General features: G+C 40.6%; 1 protein-coding gene across 2 annotated transcripts in view; it reads left to right on the forward strand.

Moving 5' to 3' along the window:
* The first annotated feature begins 9,761 nt into the window (after positions 1–9,761).
* Positions 9,762–23,263, forward strand: part of ATP8B1 (ATPase phospholipid transporting 8B1) — a 134,354-nt gene continuing 120,852 nt past the window's right edge. Inside the window, exon 1 of one of the 2 annotated variants that reach the window (XM_070743503.1) lies at positions 9,762–10,106. The gene's annotated coding sequence lies outside the window, so the exon portion shown is untranslated. Of the gene's footprint in view, positions 10,132–23,263 lie in introns of both variants that reach the window. The other variant, XM_070743502.1, reaches the window with a different exon arrangement.

A 23,263-nucleotide genomic window follows, 5' to 3' on the forward strand; every position in this document is an offset into this window, starting at 1 on the left:
CAATACTTCTGTATACATTGGCAATATACAAAAGGGGCAGGATTTGCATTGCTATCTTCTTGCCTGCTTTGTTTCAAGTTACATTTAGAAGTGAGAAGACATTGCATTAATAACTTGAAGTATCCTGTGCACCATTCTGGATCTAATATTTCATTAATGTTAACCAAATAAATAAACCATGACTGGTGAGCTTCACAGAGCATATGAAACTAAAAACAAATAAATTACATGATGTCATAATATTTTGAAACTAGCCTGTTTTTTAAAAGTTTTTTCAACTTCCACTTCATGATTTAACAGTAGGATGAAGGTATAAATTATATCATGGTGTTAAGCAAGATGCTACAGAAAACTTTCACTGAGATGAAACAGACTAGTACAGGGGTATCAAGCTGGCGGGCCAAATGCGTCATATGCAGGCCACACCCATCCCATCTCTGCAAATGGGAAAAACATCGTAAAACATCATGTGACAGTAACATCACACCCGTGAACTAGAAGAACTGGGAGGATTGGGAAAAAAACTAAAATATGTGATACCAATAAGGAATTTATAACCTTATTTAGGCAAGTATTACTAGGCTAAAATTTTCCATTAATGGGTCTAGCAAGAATTCAGCCTGTTCTTCGGAAAGATGAGAATGAGATTTCTCTGGAGTAATTTAGGAGATCCTAACAAATAAAAACATCTGACATCCATAAAACTGAAGATTCTCTTTCTGGTAGAACAGTGCATGGGTTTTTTTTTTTAAAAAGAAGCATTTATAACATTGTTCCTAGTTATGAACCTCGTTGCAAACAATCTATACAAGATCAGAATGCAATTCTATGCCGAAACCAGGTTTTCTAAAGAGTTGGGGGGAGTTCACTTGATTCCTTTTTGTCCAGTCAAATCATTTTTTTTTATTTTGTCCAATACACAATGAGGGTTTTAGTTGGTGTATGTGTGTGTGTGTGTGTGTGTGTGTGTGTGTGTATATATATATATATATATATATATATATATATATATATATATATATATAATATATATAAACATATACACATAGAAAAATACATGATGAAGGTTATAGAGGAGATACTCGTAGTAAAATATATCTAAGAAAGAATAGAAAAGAAGATATAGTAATAGAACATATCAATGAAAGAATAGAAGAAGAGATATAGGAATAGAAGAAAGGTATAGGAGATATAGGAAAGTAATAGGACAGGGGACGGAAGGCACTCTAGTGCACTTGTACTCGCCCCTTACTGACCTCTTAGGAATCTGGATAGGTCAACTGTAGATATTCATTCAGAAGGGGCATTCTTAAGAACATACAATATACAGGGGGAATCCGTGTCTATTAAGCTTTGAAACTTTATCACAGAAACGGTTTGGCTATGGTTTTATGCAGTAGTAGGTTTCAATTACCTTTGCTACCAGTTCGCTATTGGGAGTGTGCATGTGTGCATTCTGCACATGTGCAGAGATGTCTGGGAGGAGCTTTCCAATGCCGCTACTGGTTCACCCGATCTGGAGCAAACTGGTAGCAAACCATCACTTGGTTTAATGGCATCTCAAAGCCAGCATCAAATTGCTTGTCCACAGAAGCGGTAGGAAATGACGCCATCTTCTTAGTATCACATATTTTAGTTTTTAAAATCCTTCCAGTTCTACAAGTCTGTTTCATCTCAATGAGAGTTTTCTGTAACATCTGCTTAATATTGTGGAATATTTTTTTCTTGTAAAATTACACAAGGATGGAGGATATTACAGCTAAAACCCCAGGCATGAAGTTGAAGAATGAATACGTGGTAGAGCTGGATTGGAAGAGAGACAAGTTTGGTCTGTCATATATGATTGAGCAACAGCTGCAGAACTCATAATAAAAAGAACACCAGGTGAGAAGGAAAGGCTACACCAGGAAGTGATGTTCTGAAAACTTTTACAAGATTATTATGAGGAAATAAGAGTAAACATTTCAAACTATTTCACATTGGAAGACCTAAAGTAAGTTCAGCTGAAACACTACTCTCTCAACTATTTAAGTACAGAATAAAAATCAGTAGCAAATGCTCTCTAGGTTTTGAGAGATGCTGGCTAACTTTCTAATGATGGACTAAAAAGATCTGAACTCATTACCAAACCTATTTAAGCTTCTCTAACTTGCATAATAATTCTTTGAAAAATAATTGCTGAAATAGGATTAGATCATCTTGGGTTCTTACTGCATCATCTTACTGTCAGTTGGTGGCCTGAGGGATAAACTCATAGCATTTGAGCAGCCAAAACAGGTTCTATGTAAGGAAACGTTGTAGATAGTACAACAATGATATACCTTTTCTTTTTATTTTAGAAACATAGAAACATAGAAGACTGACGGCAGAAAAGGACCTCATGGTCCATCTAGTCTGCCCTTATACTATTTCCTGTATTTTATCTTACAATGGATATATGTTTATCCCAAGCATGTTTAAATTCAGTTACTGTGGATTTACCAACCACGTCAGCTGGAAGTTTGCTCCAAGGATCTACTACTACTCTTTCAGTAAAATAATATTTTCTCATGTTGCCTTTGATCATTCCCCCAACTAACTTCAGATTGTGTCCCCTTGTTCTTGTGTTCACTTTCCTATTAAAAACACTTCCCTCCTGAACCTTATTTAACCCTTTAACATATTTAAATGTTTCGATCATGTCCCCCCTTTTCCTTCTGTCCTCCAGACTATACAGATTGAGTTCATTAAGTCTTTCCTGATACGTTTTATGCTTAAGACCATTCACTGTTTTTGTAGCCCGTTTTGTTATACTTTAACTTTTAAAGACGTTTTCTATCTCTTCCTCTGACAATGCATGCATTGTTTTCTTTTTTTCCATTTCTGTCATTATTTTAAAGCAATAAAATAAAAAAGAATAACATGGATAATTCACTATTGGTTGGAGCCAATCTCTCAGTCTTTCTCCAGTGCTCAACTAATCTGAGTAATAGTAGTAACTATTAGTAGTTACTTTCTTGCATGAATTGCAGCATTCAAACAAGTAAAACTATTACTAGATGATCAGTCTACTAAAGCTAGTTACTGTTTTGTCTACATACAGGAGATTTGGCAATCTTTCAAGATTTGAAAGCCATGTTCTTGTTGTTTTTAACATTAATATTACTTAATCTGAGAAATTTTAGGAATGTAGGGGGCTTTTTTAATCAAAATAATTCTTTTTCTGCAGAGTGAAAATGTTCATTATAATAACATAATGAGGAATAGTGTTTAATATATGTGAAGGAACATAAGCGCATAAGCACAGATTCTTGCAGCACACCCTGAATTGTGCAAGGCAGCCATCAATGTTCCTTCACCTTATATCCCCTGTAAAAACAAAACTACAGCCACCACGACTTTCTGTCTGCTAGCTGCCTTTGATGAAAAGGTTTGTGCCTCACATCTGGCCAGGTCAATGTTAGAATGAATACCAGGTTCCACCTTTTGTCCTGACAACAGATGTATAAATATTTCTCAGATGAATGGGAGGTGAGTGAAAGGCTATAATTCTTCAAAACACTTCAGGAAGTATTTGCTTCTGAACTTGATGTATATTGTTTTTTTTTTGTCTATGTCTGCAATGCATACCATTGCTGACTCACATTTTAAATTCAGCTCAATAATTTCAAATAAAAGCATTGATAGTTTGCATATATGGCTTGTTCCAGGGTTCCAAGTTACCTGGGTGAAACTGCCAGAAATTTAACATATATAGGTTACAATTACAAAATCAACATTATTGTTGTTGTGAGCCCCGAGTCTTCAGAGAAGGGCGGCATACAAGTCTAATAAATTATTATTATTATTATTATTATTATTATTATTATTATTATTATTACTATTACTGCTATTGGTGCGCTATGCGTGTAGCTTTGGTTCTCTTGTGTGTGTACGAGCATCCTAGCGTGTGTTTGCCTCTATGCATGCACAGGAAGCAAAAACATGCTGAAATGTTGCGAGGGGATAGGTGCACATGTGAGATTTCAGTGATTTTTTTGCATCAGCGCATGTGCAGAAACAAAAAATCACCAGAATCGCTTGAATGCGCATGTCCGTTTGTGAGATTTTGCTTCTGTGCATGTGTATGAAGCCAAAATACATTGGAGTGTGTGTACGCACACGTAAGAGAACCAAAGCTGTGCAAGCAGCGCAACATGCACTACCGGTGCGCCACCCTCTACTATACCGGTAGCAACCCGCTACCAAATATCAACTTGTATTATCTAAAAGGCTGCAAAAAAGAAGAGGGCATCAACCTATTCTCCAAAGCACCTGAAGATAGGATAAGAAACAATGGCTGGAAACTAATCAAGGAAAAAAGCAACATAGAACTAAAGAGAAATTAGTTCCTAACTACTGGTAGTTCCTAGAACAATTAATCAGTGGAAGAATTTGCTTCCAGCAGTTATGGGCACTCCATCAGTGGAGGTTTTAAAGAAGAGATTGGATAACAGTAAATACTTTATTGTCATTGTATGTATATACACAGTATACCCATACAATGAAATTCATGATGCCTAAAGACCAGTCCCAATACACATAACAATCCCCAAAACATAGAAACATAGAAGAGTGACAGCAGAAAAAGACCTAATGCTCCATCTAGTCTGACCTTATACTATTTCCTGTATTTTATCTTAGGGTGGATATATGTTTACCCCAGGCATGTTTAAATAAATAAAGAGCCGGGGTGGCACAGAAGGTAGAGTGCAGTACTGCAGGCCACTGAAGCTGACTGTAGATCTGTAGGTCAGCGGTTCAAATCTCTTCACTGGCTTAAGGTTGACTCAGCCTTCCATCCTTCCGAGGTGGGTAAAATGAGGACCTGGATTGTGGGGGCAATATGCTGGCTCTGTTTTAAAAAAGTGCTATTGCTAACATGTTGTAAGCCGTCCTGAGTCTAAGGAGAAGGGCGGCATAAAAATTGAATAAAATAAATACATTCAGTTACTGTGGGTTTACCAACCACATCTACTGAAAGTTTGTTCCAAGCATCTACTACCCTTTCAGTAAAATAATATTTTCTCACATTGCTTCTGATCTTTCCCCCAACTAACCTCAGAATTGTGCCTTGTTCTTGTGTTCACTTCCCTCCTGAACCTTATTTAACCCTTTAACATATTTAAATGTTTCGATCATGTCCCCCCTTTCCCTTCTGTCCTCCAGACTATACAGATTGAGTTCATTAAGTCTTTCCTGATAAGTTTTATATTTAAGACCTTCCACCATTCTTGTCGCCCGTCTTTGCACCTATTCAATTTTATCAATGTCTTTTTGTAGGTGAGGTCTCCAGAACTGAACACAGTATGAACATAACTGAACATGCCCCACCCACTACAAATTACTCACCCTCATAAACATTTATCTGAAATGGTATAGGATTTTCTGCTTGAGTAGAGAGTTGAACTAGAAGACCTCCAAGGTCTCTTCCAACTCTGTTATTCTGTGATATTACAGGCCCACAATAAACAATACTGGTAGTCCTCAACTTACAACCACTTGTTTAGCCATTGTTCATGTTGCAACAAAAAGTGTAACCTATGACTGCTCCTAAGTTGCAGCATCCCCAAGGTCATGTGATCAAAATTCACGCACTTGGCAACTAGAATGAATTTACAAAGGTTGCAGAATCCACGTCATGTGATCATCAGTCATAACTTTCCCAACTGGCTTCTGAGACAGTTAAAGGTGCAGAAGCTGGATTGGCTTAAAGACCAAATCATTCATTTTAACAACTGCAGTGATTCATTTAATAATAATAATAAAACGGATCATATAATTGGGCACGAGTCACTTAACTTAAGCCACACAAACAGGCTGAAGAACAGTTTTTATCCATGGGCTGTCAGATTCCTGGATAGAAAAATAACATCATAATTACGCAGTATGATGGACTTGCAGGACCGGCACAACATGTAACATGTTCACACTGTGGGTATTTGTTAATATGATTTATTGGGTTAGGGATTTAGTTTAGTTTAGTTTAGTTTATTTAGATTTGTATGCCGCCCCTCTCTGAAGACTCGGGGCGGCTAACAACAATAAAAAACAATGTAACAAATCTAATATTAAAAAGTAATCTAAAAAACCCCAATTTAAGAGACCAATCATACCAACAAACATACCATGTATAAATTCTATAAGCCTAGGGGGAAGGGAGAAAATTTTTTCAATTCCCCCATGCCTGACAACAGAGGTGGGTTTTAAGGAGCTTGCGAAAGGCAAGGAGGGTGGGGGCAACTCTGATATCTGGGGAGAGCTGGTTCCAGAGGGTCGGGGCTGCCACAGAGAAGGCTCTTCTCCTGGATCCCGCCAAATGACATTGTTTAGTCGACGGGACCCGGAGAAGGCCAACTCTGTGGGACCTAACCGGTCGCTGGGATTCGTGCGGCAGGAGGCGGTCCCGGAGATATTCTGGTCCGGTGCCATTAAGGGCTTTATAGGTCATAACCAACACTTTCCTGTCTTCGCTGTGAGTTGTATTGTGGGGAGGGGTGCAGTGAAGAGCTGCAATTTTTTTTTACTACTCTGATGTGGGTGTGGCTTATTTTGTGGGTGTGGCTTGATGTTCATGTGACTGGGTAGGAGTGGCTTGGTGGTCATGTGACCAGGTAGGAGTGGCTTGATGGCCATGTGACTGGGTGGGAGTGGTTTGACAATCATGTGCCTGGGGTGGCTTAAAGGTCATGTGACTGGGTGGGAGTGGCTTACGGACCAAGATAAGTTTTCAAATAAGTGCTTGGACTCTTTTTCAGTTGATTAAATCACATTATTTGAATAGCCACAAAAAGGACAAATTATAGACAGCGTTCTTTGTTGAGTAGGACAGTAACATTTTAGTGTTTTGTACTGAACCCATAAGGTTCAGTATGATAACAGATTAGGCAAGTAGCTCAATTTTCCTGAATTGCTATAAAAGTTCGGTTTTAGATAATGATTAAAATGATTTAAGCATTTATGGGTAAAAACATACTATTTAATTATTTCCCATTATAAAAGTAATTAAGGATCATACTAAGGTACTAGAGAAGGAAGGGCAATAAAAAAAACTATCATTCAATAAATAGTGCATAAACCTACTACCCCCACTGCCCCCACCGTGGGGGCAGCAGTCCATCACTGACTGAGAGAGCTCAACCAATCTCAATGTACATATGCTGTGTAGTGACAATAAAGATTTGAATTGAGTTGAATTAACTGCCTTGCTTAGCAATGAAAATTCTTATCCAAATTGTAGTCCTAAGCCCAGGATTACTTGTTATCCACTTTATCATGCACATTCATGCCTTGTATTTTCTTCTCTCCCACTATCTCTATCCAGAGTTAAAAGAAACTGAAGGGATAGAACCTAGATCTATGGCAACGAAGCCTTTTCAAGCACAGAGAGCACATAATTCCACAAATAAATGTGGCGTTAGATCAAGCAATGACATTATTATCATGAACCATTTGTATAGATCAGTGATGGCAAACCTATGGCACAGGTGCCAGAGGTAGCACGTGGAGCCATATGTGCTGGCACGCAAGCAGTTGCCCTAGCTCAGCTCCAATGCCAGCAGTTCGATTCTCACCAACCCAGGGGCTGACTCAACCTTCCATCCTTTTGAGCTAAGAATGAGGTAAGAATGTTTAGTCCTGGTTGAACTTTTTGTATTTTAACATCCAGGAAAAATCTAGAATTTTCTGTTAATTTATATTAGTGTGCACAGTCAGTTCCCTAGTTAACTATATTGCTGAACACTGGTAATACAAAACTATTTTTATTTGTTTAGGGATAGGATAGGCAGTGATGGAGAACCTATGGCATGGGTGCCACAGGTGGCACGCGGAGCCATATCTGCTGGCATGCAAGCAGTTGCCCTAGCTCAGTTCCAATGTACATGTTTGTGCTGGTCAGCTGATTTTTGGCTCACACAGAGGCTCTGGGAGGGCGAAACATGAGCCTTCTGGGCCCACCAGAAGTTGGGAAACAGGCCATTTCTAGCCTCCAGAGGGCCTCCAGACGGCAGGGGAAACTGTTTTCGCCCTTCCAACACATTGAATTATGGGTGTGGGCAGCGAAGGGCTACCAATTTTTTTACTACCACACTGTGGGCATGGCTTATGCAGGACGCCCTGCATTTTCTTTCAATGTCTTTCAGTACAAATTGGGTGCCCTGTGGTGGAGCTCAATTTTCGCTACCCCACTGCGTTCCCCCCCATCCGGGCAGCAGCCCACCCCTGGATGTGGGCACTTGCACATGTGCGATAGTATACGCCCACACTTTTTCAGCACCCGAGGAAAAAAAGGTTTGCCACCACTGGTGTAGATAATATAATAAATGGTTGGAAAAACCACTCACATGAACTTTATTTTGCCGGTGATCCCAGTCGTACCGGCTGCGGCCCATTACTGCATTTATATGAATATTGATTGTTTACTGATCGCTTATTTGTACCCTACGACAATCGTTAAGTGTTGTATCTCATGATTCTTGACAAGTGTAATGTTATTTTTTATGTACACAGACAGCATATGCACCAAAGACAAATTTATTTCATAACAACAACAACAACAACAACAACAACAACAGAGTTGGAAGGAACCTTGGAGGTCTTCTAGTCCAACCCCCTGCTTAAATATTTATTTATTTATTATTTATTGGATTTATACGCCGCCCCTCAACGAGGACTCCGGGCAGCTTACAACATATAAAAAGTACAATAAAATACAGTGTCTAAATCCAATTAATTAAACTAAGTAACTAATCTAAAATCCCCAATAACATTAAAAATGCATTGTACCCACTCAACAGCAATCAAAGAAAACATTCGCTGTATACAATCACACGGTCTATTCTATTCTATTCTATTTTAAAAAGCGGCTACAATCCACTCCCTAAAGTGCTTCACTCTAAAGCAGGGGTCGCCAAACTCGGTCACTTTAAGACTTGTGGACTTCAACTCCCAGAAACTACACAGTCTGTTGTAAAAAAAAATCGGTCACCTTAATAAAACAAACGGGGGGGGGGGCTGAAAACAGAGAGGAGGGAAAAAAACACACCACCGCAATAGCTCACGATCTTCTGGGTGTCCTAACGTTATACTTGGCCACAAAACGTGGGAGGTATTTTGATCCTTTCCTTTCTCTCCTTCCCCGTTAGGATCCCGTTAAGTCGCCACAGGCGCGTTAAAGAGAGCGCAAGGAGAAATAAACACGACGCACCTGGGATTCTCCTCAGCGCCCCCCCCCAAAAGAAGTTTCCTCTCCTCACACCCCGCCAATCCCGCAACGCGCAAGCGCACTCCTGAGAGCCCACCGGCTCGACCAGGTGTCGGCGGCTGGGCGCGTGGCGCTTTTTCGCACCTGTTCCTCCCACAGGCGCGTTAAAGAGCGCGGGGGGAATAAATACGACGCAACTGAGATTTTCTTCAGCGACCCCCCTCAAGAAATAGCTTTCCTCTCCCCACGCACCCACACCCGCCAATCCCCCAACGCGCAAGCGCGCTCCTGAGAGTCCCCCGGCTCGGCCAGGTGCGGGCGGGCGAGCGGGCGCGTGCCCGTGGCGCCTTTTCACACCTGTTCCTCCCGGCGCGCGCTCTCCCCACCCGCGGCCGCTCTCCTCAGAGCCCGGAGCCGCTCTCTCGGGGCGAGGCGAGGGGGCGGCGCACCCCGCTACCTGTGTGCGAGTCACGTGGGCGCTTCCTGGCCAAGAGGGGGATGGGCCTTGGCTTGTCAGAGGTGCCGGGGAGGGGCGGCCGAGAGAAGGGAGGGGTGTATGTGTGTTTGTGTGTGTATGCGTGTGTGTGACTTCTTCCCTCACAGCGTCCAAACCGGACGCGCCGCCTCCTCCTCCTCTCGCTTCGCCTCTTCCCGGCTTCTCCTGTGTGGCGAACGTCTTGCGTGCGGCGACGAAAGAATCAGGAGGAGGAGGAGAAGAAGGAGGAGAGGAAAAGTTGGGAAACTTGTTCGTCAACTCCGCCGCTCCGTGCGAGCCGCTTGTGGCCGGGCAGCGAGAGAGAGAGAAGGCGAAAGAGGGAGCGCGCGCGCAGGAAATAAAAGAGCCATGAAAGCCGACTGAGCGACCGTCGCAAGAAGAAGGGGGGTTCCGCTCGGAGGCGCCGGGGCGGGTAAGCCAAGGGATGGCGAGGGGTGCTGTGGCGGTGAAGGAGAGCGTGCCCCGGATCGGGAGGGGAGGAAAGCCCTCGGGAAGCGGCTCGCCCGGGCTTTGTTCTCGCCTGACAGTCCGCTGGAGCTGCGGTCGCGTTCCGTTGTTTTTTTCCCAGATGGTCCTGTGGTCGCCAGAGGGCGGGGGGGGGACTACAAGTCCCATCTTCGCCGCTGCCTCGAGTTGCACTTATTAAGGGGAGCATCTGACGCGCACCAGGTGGGCGAGGGGGCCGGGCAGTCAAAAAAGGGGCTGACTTGAGGGGGTTGCTGGGGGCTGAGTCTCTTCCCGCTGCTCGCTTCCTTCCTGCTCCCTAGATCTTTGGTAGGAATTATTTTATTTTATTTTATTTTATTTGGTCACTGTTTGGGCTTGTTGGCGTGGATTTGGGCAGGGAAAATCGTGCCCCTTGTGTGCTGGCCATTGAACCCGCGGTAGAGGACTTGTCGTTTAGCCTTGAACTAGTGACTTTGCGCTAAGTGCAGAGAAGTGTGGGTGTGTGGAAGGGGATAAACCGAATTGCACTCTGATTTGCACTTTGATTGGCTCTGATTTGCTCACCTCCCCCCTTTAATATTTTAATCTGGCGATCAACTGGTTTTCTCGACTTTTTGCCATTGGCAAAAGTCAAGTATATATTGGCATCCTTCAGCCTCGAAAGACCATGGTATCATGAGAATGAAGCCTGGGTAGGTTATTGATTGATTATTATTATTATTTATTAGACTTGTATGCCGCCCTTTTTCGAGAACTTGGGGCGGCTTACAGAATATAATACAGTAACAATATGAGTGCAAATCTAATAGTTAAAACCTCTAAGCTAAAATCCCATTACATTAGAAAGCAGTCAATTAACTCAATCACATCCAGGTATGACATTTAATGGTCAGAAAGCGGGGCAGCGTGATCTAACTGCCCCATGCCTGCTGACATAGATGGGTTTTAAGGCTCTTGCAATAGGCGAGGAGGGTGGGGGCAGTGCGATTGATTGACTGATTGATTGGATTTCTATGCCATCCCTCTCCAAAGACTTGGGGTGGCTTACAACATATAAAAAACAGTAATTTGCAATAAAATCAATCCAATTGATTAAAATTACAAAACAATCTAAAATCCTTAATGAAATTAAAAATCAATCACACCCATTCGTACAGCAATCATATGATCACTCGTTGGCCAGGGGCTAAGATCTAATCGGTTCAAGGCTGACCACGTAAATGAATCTTAAGACTCTTATGAAAGGTGAGCAGGGTGGGGGCAGTACGAATCTTCGGGGGGAGCTGATTCTAGAGGGCTGGAGCCCCCACAGAGAAGGCTCTTCCCCTAGCTCCCACCTAATGTCATTGTCTAGTTGGCGGGACCTGGAGAAGGCCGACTCTGTGGGACCTAACCAGTCACTGGGATTCTTGTGACAGTAGGTGGTCCCACAAGGTTAGTATGGCGGATAGACTGTTACCCAAGCAGCAGAACACCCCCTCTCCATCTCTCTGAAATATTCCAATGGAATGTCAAAGGCCAATACGATTGGTTCCAGCTACGTCGCAGGAGTTATCAGAATGTGGCTGTACACAGTCACGAACTGCTTCCGGGACTCTGGCTCCGGATTTTGCCTCAAGGTTTATTCCTGAAGCCTTTTCCAATGATGGACAGAGCCACAAGGCAATGGAGGTTTGCAGTCAGAGTTTCCCTTCTCCTAGGGGTTGACCAGGGTGTCTTCTGTGTCTTGCCGTGCTCTTAGTGTACCACATCGCTTGCAGACCTATTCTAGTAGGTTTCACCTGCTCAGTCCACCAGAATCTGTCCTCACATGCTTGGGATAGACAAGTCCCTATCTCGCCAAAGGTCAATGACCCATCGGCTACTCTCAGCCTGGTTTGGCCAGCCTGTCAAAGCTGTTGCCTTGGGTGTGGCCGCTGCGCATGCTACAGCTACTAGGAGCCACAGGTGAGAGCTGAGTGACAGGTGGGGACCAAAGGTGAGCGAGCTGCCCTAAATGAGCTGCTGTAAAAGGACACGACATGCCCCTGCACCAGAGGTGCTATCTCTCCCTGAGACATATATTGACAATTATCTATCTATCTATCTATCTATCTATCTATCTATCTATCTATCTATCTATCTATCTATCTATCTATCTATCTAGTTATCTATCTATCTTTCTATCTATCTATCTATCTATCTATCTATCTATCTATCTATCTATCTATCTATCTATCTACCTATATCTATCTATCTATCTATCTATCTATCTATCTATCTATCTATCTATCTCTATCTAATCTGTTTCTTTCTTCAGTCTTGAGGATACCTCGACTACTGTTTCCTTATTCCTGTCATTAGATCGATTGCCAGCTCATAGGCAGAGCTTGTCTACTAGTGCTGGGTGTGGATGGGCTTCTAATGTTGGTTTAATTGGCTTAAAGGAGGACTGATAACTTTCCCAGTTAAAGATAGGGCAGAAACTGTTATTGACGTAAGGAAGTTCTTTGCTTTCAAAAAAACAAAAAAAATGCCATAGTTAAAGCTGTAATGCCTAAATAAATGGTAAAATGAGGACCCAGATTATTGGGGGCAATATGTTTACTCTCTGTAAACCACTTAGAGAGGGCTGTAAAGCACTGTGAAGTAGTCTAAATGCTATTGATATAATTTTGGGATACAGTATTTTGGAAGGATTTTGAGTTGTCACACCATTCTTTGCTTGAATGTGTGATAGTAAAACAATCTATATAACATAGTCCTCGACTTATGACCACAGTTGCCCATTTGTTAAGTGAGTTTTATGACAATTCTTGCAACAGTGTTCAAGTGAATCACTGCAGTTGATAGAAACATAGAAACATAGAAGACTGACGGCAGAAAAAGACCTCATGGTCCATCTAGTCTGCCCTTATACTATTTCCTGTATTTTATCTTAGGATGGATATATGTTTATCACAGGCATGTTTAAATTCAGTTACTGTGGATTTACTAACAACGTCTGCTAGAAGTTTGTTCCAAGCATCTACTACTCTTCCAGTAAAACAATCTTTTCTCACGTTGCTTCTGTATCTTTCCCCCAACTAACCTCAGATTGTGTCCCCTTGTTCTTGTATTCACTTTCCTATTAAAAAATACTTCCCTCCTGATTACTGATAAGTTAGTAATCCAGTTATTAAGTGAAATCTGACTTCCCCGTTGACTTTATTTTATTTATTTATTTATTTATTCAATTTTTATGACGCCCTTCTCCTTAGACTCAGGGTGGCTTACAACATGTTAGCAATAACACTTATTAACAGAGCTAGGCTATTGCCCCCACAATCTGGGTCCTCATTTTACCCACCTCGGAAGGATGGAAGGCTGAGTCAACCTTGAGCCGGTGATGGGATTTGAACCGCTGACCTTCAGATCTACAGTCAGTTTCAGTGGCCTGCAGTACAGCACTCTACCTGCTGCGCCACCCCGGCTCTTTGAGAAAAGACTTTGCTTATGAGAAAATCACAAAAAGTGATCTCGTGGGACACTGCAGTGGTCATAAATATGAACCTGTTGCCAAGCAGCTGAATTTTGATCAAATGACGATGGAGATGCTGCAAAGGTCATAATTGTGATAAAGAACCGTAGGTCATATTTTTAAGTGTAGTTTTAGTGTAAGGATTACTAAATGTTCATTCCAGGACGGCCGGTACTGGAGTATCTTGTGCTCCTCCAATACTTGAAGAAATTGAAAATACGCAAGAATGTTGTGTCTTCTTTCTAATCCAGCAGTTCGACAAGGATCTGAGTTTCTTGAACTATTCTAATATCATAATTTTCATAGCCTTTGTTTTTAGTGTTTCTAATCCAGCAGTTCGACAAGGATCTGAGTTTCTTGAACTATTCTAATATCATAATTTTGATAGCCTTTTACAATATTTACTCACATCTTGGACACAAACTGTTTCAACTCCTACACTCAAAACGACACTATAGAGCACTGCACACCAAGACAAGCAAACACAAGAACAGTTTTTCCCCGAATGCCATCATTGCTAAATAAATAATTCCCTCAACACTATCAAACTATTCCCTAAGTCTGCACTACTATTAATCTTCTCATTGTTCCCATCACCCATCTCCTCCCACTAATGATTGTATGATTGTAACTTTATTCCTTGTATCCTTACAATGTATATTGATTGGTTCCTAATTTGATTTGATTGCTTATTTGTACCCTATGACTATCAGTTGTACTTTATGATTCTTGACGAACTTATCTTTTATGTACACTGGGAGCATATTCACCAAGACAAATTTCTTGTGTGTCCAATCACACTTGGCCAATAATTGTTTTTTTTCTATTCAGGTATGGGTATGTCAAGTGAGGGTCTTGTGATGGGTCAGCTGTGAGTCATCAGTGACAGTCTTGTGATGAGTCTTATGATAAGGAGATTATATCTGGTCAGGTTCATTGGAAAATGAAGGGCTGTTGGGGTTGCCTGTGTTGATTGAGAGTCGGTTTGTCTCTGGCTGGGTGATTGATTTGGATTTTGTAGTGTTTCTAGGCTGGTTATAGATCAGCGTGTTGATGGGATTGTAAAGTGTTAAAAGGATGTATGCTCAAATACCATTGTCTAGACCAGGGGTAGGCAAAGTTGGCTCTTCTATGATTTGTGGACTTCAACACCCAGAATTCCTGAGCCAATCATGCTAGTGCAGGAATTCTGGGAGTTGAAGTCCACATGTCATAGAAGAGCCAACTTTGCCTACCCCTGGTCTAGACCAACAACTAGTTGGTATAATTAGGTTATGCTTCACTGGGCTGTGGGGACCCAGTCAGATGAACTTAATAGTAGGATTTAGCTAACAGCAGGCAATTTACATATTGCTTTTCATTTTGGAGAGAAACCCCCTGCAGTCTATATGGCAACAGTTGGTTCTTTCCAACAAGTATCTGACTGTCTACCCAAATCTTCATTTTGATTGAACAAGTTACTTGTATGAGTAATGAAACATCCCAGTTTTAATAAACTTTAGCCCAGTTGCTATGATTTAACCTTTTTAAAATATTGAAGTGCAGCATTGTTGATATTTTTTTAAAAATCAGATGTATGCCTTCAGCTGGTCATAATTTGATCAGTGTGGGAACCCACAATCACACTGAGGGGAGGATACTATGCCTCACTTACACAAATGCTGTGTGAGGTGCAAATCCTATTCAGAATTGTCCATTGCTGATGTGGTAGTTCAAAGCCTGGCACCTTTTTTTGTGGGTCATTTATATATATTTTCCTATGTTTGGGAATTCAGTGAACAATTTGTCTTTCCATTGGGAATTGATGTTAAAGTTGTTGGGCAGTGGTTGTGTGAGTGATTTTGGGAATATTCTAAGTGGCTTTATTATCATTGAGTTGAATTGAGAGCACAGATACATTTCCCCCCATTGCTTTTGCGTTTTTCACACTTAGTTTGAATCCATGTGACACAGTATGGTTGCTTGGTTTGAAGTTAATTTATATACTATTTGAAACTAGTTGGTGTGATTTGTTTATGGCTCAGTGGGCTGTGAGGACCCAGTCAAGTGAATATACTGTAATAGTAGGGTTTAGCTGACAGTGGGTTAGCATATTGGGCAAACAAATCTTTGCTTTTAATAGTTTGTATTGAAATAGTTCACGTATATAATGAACGTATATAGTTCACATATATAATGAACCATATTAAAATTAAAAAAAAAGAAAATGTGGAAAAGAAAAGAAAAGAAGTGACGGAAAAAAAAGATAAGAAAAGATGAAAAAAAATAAGCAATTGGTTTTCGATCTTCCTCTTGAATTATATCCTAGAAACATAGAAGATTGACGGCAGAAAAAGACCTCATGGTCCATCTCGTCTGCCCTTATACTATTTTCTGTATTTTATCTTAGGATGGATATATGTTTATCCCAGGCATGTTTAAATTCAGTTACTGTGGATTTATCTACCACGTCTGCTGGAAGTTTGTTCCAAGGATCTACTATTCTTTCAGTAAAATAATATTTTCTCATGTTGCTTTTGATTTTCCCCAAAAACTAACTTCAGATTGTGTCCCCTTGTTCTTGTGTTCACTTTCCTACTTTTCAGTATCCTCACATACAATTCCAGAAATAAATAGTTGGTTATTAGTATGACAAATTTGAACTGTATGTTTTATATCTACGGTATCTATCTATCTATCTATCTATCTATCTATCTATCTATCTATCTATCTATCTATCTATCTATCTATCTGCTACCTATCTCATTTTGAAGCAACTTCAAACTTAAGACACGGAACAAAATTAAGGAGGATATGTCAAAAGTGGGAGAAATTAAAATTGTAAGTTGGGGAAACTTTGTGTGCTAAAATGGTGCTTTTGTTTCACACAATAATTATTTTGACAATTGAACCATGCCTGCAAGGGCAAACACAATCTTAATAATAACTTAAACATTTCATGGATGTACAAAGCTCTGTTTCTGGGACTCAATGAAAAGTATTCTCTCATCTTCTATCCTTCTTTTAATGAATCAATGCATAGACTGGGGTTTGGTTTTTGGTTAGCTTTTTACATTTTGATTATGTTCAGTGTATTTTTTTAAAAAGTCATAAAAGAATAGCATTAGAAACTTTCTAAGAAGCATATCTTTAAAAGTAATTTTTACCTTACTGCTGCATTCTAAAAAGTAATTCTACATTCAAGACAATAGCTATAATATTATATGTTACTCAAATTCAGTTGTTTTGCCCCATTTACAGAAAAGTAGCAGTAGTCATGTACATTTGCACAATCAGTAGACCTGAGTAACCCTTCACTCCAGTAATGAGTTTTAAAACCCATTAAAAACACTTCCCTCCTGAACCTTATTTAACCCTTTAACATTTAAATATGTTAAAGGGTTAAATAAGGTTCAGGAGCGAAGTGTTTTTAATAGGAAAGTGAACACAAGAACAAGGGGACACAATCTGAAGTTAGTTGGGGGAAAGATCAAAAGCAACGTGAGAAAATATTATTTCACTGAAAGAGTAGTAGATCCTTGGAACAAACTTCCAGCAGACGTGGTTGGTAAATCCACAGTAACTGAATTTAAACATGCCTGGGATAAACATATATCCATTGTAAGATAAAATACAGGAAATAGTATAAGGGCAGACTAGATGGACCATGAGGTCTTTTTCTGCCGTCAGTCTTCTATGTTTCTATGTTTCATTGCTACCAGTTCACACTTGAGCTTGTGTCCACATGTGCAGAAGTGTCCTGGGTGTGTGGAAGAATCTTCCTGTTGCTGCCACTTCACAAAACCAGGCTGAACCGGGAGCAACCCACCGCTGCTTCACTCCCTTCCATGTTTGCAATTTCACAAGGAAAACAAAAGCATTTATACAGCTGGAAAGGACCTTAGAGCAGCGGTTCTCAACCTTTCTAATGCTGCGACCCTTTAATACAGTTGCTCCTGTTGTGGTGAACCCCAACCATAAGTCTAGTGCCAATCCTCCCAACAGAGCTTTAAGCTGATTGGCAGGAAGGTCAGAGGGACACTCCCACTGTAAACACCTGATTGGTCGGATTGTAAAAATATGTTCCAAGGTGCCAGAATAGAAGCTTCAGTTCCTAACATCAAGGGGAAATTTATCTTCTCCAATGGTCTTGGGTGACCCCTGTGAAATGGTTATTCGACCCCCCAAAGGGGTCCCGACCCCCAGGTTGAGAACCACTGCCTTAGAGGTTTTCTAGTGCAAACCCCTGCTCTCGGCATGATGAGCCTTATATCATCCCAATCAAATGGATGTCCAGTCTATTTTTGAAAACCTCCAGTGACCCATAACTCCAGGAGGTGAGCTCTTCGATTGATTAATTGTTCTCACGTCAGAAAACTTCTCCTTATTTCTAGGTTAGTTTTCTCTTTAATCAGCTCTCCCCATTATTCTCCCATCTTCAAGTGCTGTGGAGAATATGTCAGACTTTTGTGACAGCCGTTCAAGCATTAGAAGCAGTAGTGGGTTGCTACTGGAATGGTAAAGGACGCTGCACCAATAGCAAAAGTTGAGCTGCAAATGCAGCTTTGACTGTCTTGTGTGTGTGCATGCACATGTGCCCCAGCGTGTTTTTGCTTTTGTCCATGCACAGAAAGCAAAATCTCACAAGGGGGACACATTTGTGAGATATTTTGGCAAATTTTTGCTTCTGCGCATGCACGGAATAAAAAAATAGCTGAAATCTCTCATGCGCATCTCCTCGTGAGACTTTGCTTCCTGCACATGCACAGAAGTAAATACACACTGGAACGCATGCGCGTGCATGCAAGACATGCGAAGCTGTGCACGCAGTGCACTGTTAGCGGTGGTAGGAGCAATCTGCCCCTGATTAAAAGATAGTTATTATTAAGGTTGGAGGCACGACTAGGTAATTAACAGCGGTTTATTCAATTCCAACATGGAAACAACCGCTACAAGCAATACACGAACTTCAGGTAACTTAGGCTGGTGACAGCCCTTTTATACTCCAGCCCATAATAACTCTACCAATTAGCAGCCAACATTGTTCCCGCCAAGATTTGTCTCTATCCAGTGACAGGAACACCCAATGGCTATTCCTCTACAAGTCACTGGGCAGAGACATAACAGTTATCATGTCCCGCCCAATCCTTTCCTTTGATAGACTAGACATGCCTGGCTCCTTCAACCATTCATCATACAATTTAGCCGCGAGATCAGGGGTGTCAAACTCAAGGCCTGAGGGCTGGATCCAAACTTCAGGGTGCTTAGATGATGATGATGATGATGATAATAATAATAATCGCAATCCCAGGAGACAGCAGAATTGAGGAGAAGCAGCTAGAGAAATTAGTGAAATATGAAGATGTAAAAATTGAGCTGCAACGACTCTGGTATAAGCCAGTGAAAGTGGTCCCAGTGGTACTTGGCACGCTGGGCGCAGTGCCAGAGGATCTCAGCGGACATTTGAAAACCATCAGAATTGACAAAATCTCCATCTGTCAATTGCAAAAGGCCGCTTTACTGGGATCGGCAAACATAATTCGCCACTACATCACGCAGTCCTAGGTGCTTGGGAAGCGCCCGACTGGTGATGAAATACGAAATTCAGCATAGGGATCTCGTTTGCTGTGTTGTATTGACATAATAATAATAATAATAATAATAATAATAATAATAATAATAATAATAATGACTTGGGGCAGCTCACAACAACAATAAACAAAATGGCACAAATCTAATAATTAAAAATTAAAGTTAAAAAACCCACTATCATTAAAAACAGCCAACATTACCAATGATAACCACACATAAATCTTCCTAGCCAAAGATACCAATTACACCATGCCTGGTGATATAGATAGGTTTTCAGAGTCTTGCAGAAGGCGAAGAGGGTGGGGGCAGTTCGAATCTCCGGAGGGAGTTGATTCCAGAGGGACAGGGCCGCCACAGAGAAGGCTCTTTCCCTGGGTCCCGCCAAACGACATTGTTTAGTCGTTGGGACCCGGAGAAGGCCAAATTTGTGGGACCTAATCGTCCGCTGGGATTCGTGCAGCAGAAGGTGGTCCCGTAGGTATTCTGGTCCGATGCCATGTAGTGCTGGCCCACAGGGCTGCCCTGGAAACAGCAAAGGTGCCTCTGCCAGCAAAAATGGAGAGCCACGTTTTCACTGGCAGAGGGTTGCAGGGGGCTGTTGCAGTCAGGAGCCCACCACGAGTGATACTGAGCTGGCGATGCCACCCTGGCCACACCCACTGCAGCCCTCTGAGGTCAAAAGACTGGTCCAAAGACGGGCTACAAGAATGGTGGAAGGTCTTAAGCATAAAACGTATCAGAAAAGACTTAATGAACTCTGTATAGTCTGGAGGACAGAAGGAAAAGGGGGGACATGATCAAAACATTTAAATATGTTAAAGGGTTAAATAATGTCCAGGGGGGAAGTGTTTTTAATAGGAAAGTGAACACAAGAACAAGGGGACACAATCTGAAGTTAGTTGGGGGAAAGATCAAAAGCAACATGAGAAAATATTATTTTACTGAAAGAGTAGTAGATCCTTGGAACAAACTTCCAGCAGACATGGTAGATAAATCCACTGTAACTTAATTTAAACATGCCTGTGATAAACATATATCCATCCTAAGATAAAATATAAAAAATAGTATACGGGCAGACTAGATGGACCACGAGGTCTTTTTCTGCCGTCAGTCTTCTATGTTTCTATGTTTCTATGTCAAATGCAACCCTGACGTGACCCTTAATGAAATAGAGTTTGACACTCCTGCTCTAGATCCTTTGCTGTCTGACTAAATTTTGCAAGGTGAGGAAGATTGGGTGGAGTTGCCGAAACAGACAGGACTGCTTGACACTTCGATTTTTTGCTGCAGGGCTGTTCTTGAGTGTGGGGGTGTGTCCTCTCCCTTTGCATTCGCCCACGTTATGCAATTATTTGTGAATAAGCACAATTAAGCTGAATGATTGCCTCCATTCTAAGGCATAATATGATTTGTTCCGTTTGCATACATTTAGCTACTTTGTGTGGCTTTGTATTGTAGGAACATAACAAAGATGCCTTACTCAATAAACAGCGATTTCTTTTTCCTGGATGAATGATGGGAATTTAAGCTTTTTATTACAGGACTAAAATAGCTGTTCAGGAAGATTTATTTAGAAATCTTTTCCTGGTGTATGTTGCTTTGCTCAAGAGATATCTTTTGGTGATTCACCGGAGCAGGAATTTCAGCAAGTTCCAACTAGACTCGAAAAGTGTGTTCCGTCTGGAGATACCACCGTTTCGTCCAGAATTTAGTATGACCTCCTTCAAATATGTACACTATTTACCCAGAGATTCAGATTTTTCCATGTTAGACATGGCAAGTAAATACAATTTTTTTACAAATAGCAGGAAGTTATTTTCCATTCAACAACAATTAAACGTTAACTGGGTTGGTGAAAGTATGACTTTCACCCGTACCCTGGCAGTGTTGCTGCTGGCACCTTGGCGTTAAAACAAAGCAAATTTATTTATTATTTTTAAAGAAAAATTACATAGTAAACATGTTGGGACTGGCACACTTCGTTTTTGTTCCCATAAGTAAGTATAGCTTGTAGCAGTGTTTCTTTTAAAGCATCCAGGCTAATTGACTTTAATTAAGGACTACATTGGATAACAAATTAGACCAAAGTTTAACCACATCAGATCAATTTTTAGCATGTTACAATTGAACTGAATTGAGGAATATTTTCTTAAATTATCAGATGCTTAGAGCCAAAAATGAAGAAAATAAAACAGAAATTGTTTGGCATTACCTTTAAATGTATCTTCCCCTCCTATCTTGAGATTTCCTAGTATACCAACTAGCTCTACTAAGTTTTTCAAAATTAATCAGTTTCTTCTCTGTCTTTGGATAATATTTCTGCTAGAAGAATATTTATGCTAATCATAACATCAAAGAGTATTTACTGGCTCTGAATTGTCTGTACTGTTTTTGCAGTCTATTCTATATTAATTCCCTTAGGCTTATGGTCTCAGAACAGAAGTAGGTTTTTCCTGTGTAACTAAAGGACATTGATATGAGTTTGTCCCTTGGCCCATTGTCCAGTCTTAAACAACATCAATTAATCGCACAATTATTTCTTTTGTTGCAACAGGAACAAAACAGAAGAAACTACAGTAGTGGGAGTATGACATGAAAGTTTCTTCCACATTTAAGAAACTTTATTCAATCAGTGAAAATGAAATCACAAATACGTACACCTTTAAGTATTTTGAATTACACAGGACTTGTAATAAACACGCAAAGGATTAGATTGGAAATTGGATCGCCCAAGAAAACTACAATATACAAGAATTGTATCCCACTACATTCAGTTTACATTGAATGTAGAATTGTGTTTGAGCAGAAATCTGAGAGGTTTTGCCAACAATGGAAGTCAGATCTACGATTCTTTATGTGACTCAAGATAATAAATATTTTCTACGAGAGAGGGAATTTTGTTTTTGCAAAATAAACTGTTGAAAACAAAAGGACAATAAACTCTGTGTAGGAGAAATAATTTGCTTACTAGGTCTGAAATAAATCAAGCAATGTTCTTTGAGTCAACCAAATTATATAAATATATTGAATCACACTGTATCTTTGAAAAAGTTAAATCACCAGTTCGTGTTTTGATTAATCAACTTGTTTATAACGTGAAAATAGGTATCTAGTATTGAATGGATGTTATATACTGTATAGTTTTGAAGGGTAAAATGTGTGTGTTTGTGTATATGCAGTATGTGTGTGTGTATAACTGCAGCCGTAGTAGACCAGGAAGTAATGCCAATTGCATAAGGTTTTTTTATGCACAGTGTAAAAGGAATATGATAGAACAAATAGTTCCTTGAAAGTTCAAATTTAGAAGATATGGCTAGAGTAAATGACATCGTTTGGGGCACTGAACTCAACTGAACCATTTCTACATGGAAGGAAATAACCACAGGTAATCCTCAAGTTACAAGCCATTCCGAGTCATTTGAGAAGGGTGGCATAGAAATCTAATAAATAATAATTCATTTAGCAAATGTCATGACGGCACTGCAAAAAGTGACTTAAGACCAGTCCTCACACTTAAGACCGTTGCAGAGTCCCTGTGGTCACATCTTGGCAATTGGAAATGCATTAATGATGTTGTCAGCATCCTGGGGTCATTTGATCACCATTTGTGACCTGGCTCCCAACAAGCAAAATCAAATCAAAATAAAAAAATCAAAATCAAAGATCTCCAATTGCATTCATGTGATCTCTGTCTTGATTACCATGGGAAAAAGGGTCATAATATTGGGAGCGGTGATGTAATGCCTTATTTAGTGACTGCACTGATTAACAACATATTTTCTGGTTCCAGTTGTGTTGGAACTTCCAAAATTTTTTAATGGGAGGAATCACAATGCAGGAAAATGGCTTATTTTGCTATGGCGTGGATTCTTACCATAAGACCAGGACTTTAAATGGTTTTACTCTGAACAGTATGTTTGTTTGTTTGTTTGTTTGTTTGTTTGTTTGTTTGTTTGATTGATTGATTGATTTATATGCCACCCCTCTCCAAGGATTTGGGGTGGCTCTACGGAGCGGGGCGGCATAC

The sequence above is a fragment of the Erythrolamprus reginae genome, chromosome 2, assembly GCF_031021105.1.
Source record: "Erythrolamprus reginae isolate rEryReg1 chromosome 2, rEryReg1.hap1, whole genome shotgun sequence".
NCBI lineage: Eukaryota > Metazoa > Chordata > Lepidosauria > Squamata > Dipsadidae > Erythrolamprus > Erythrolamprus reginae.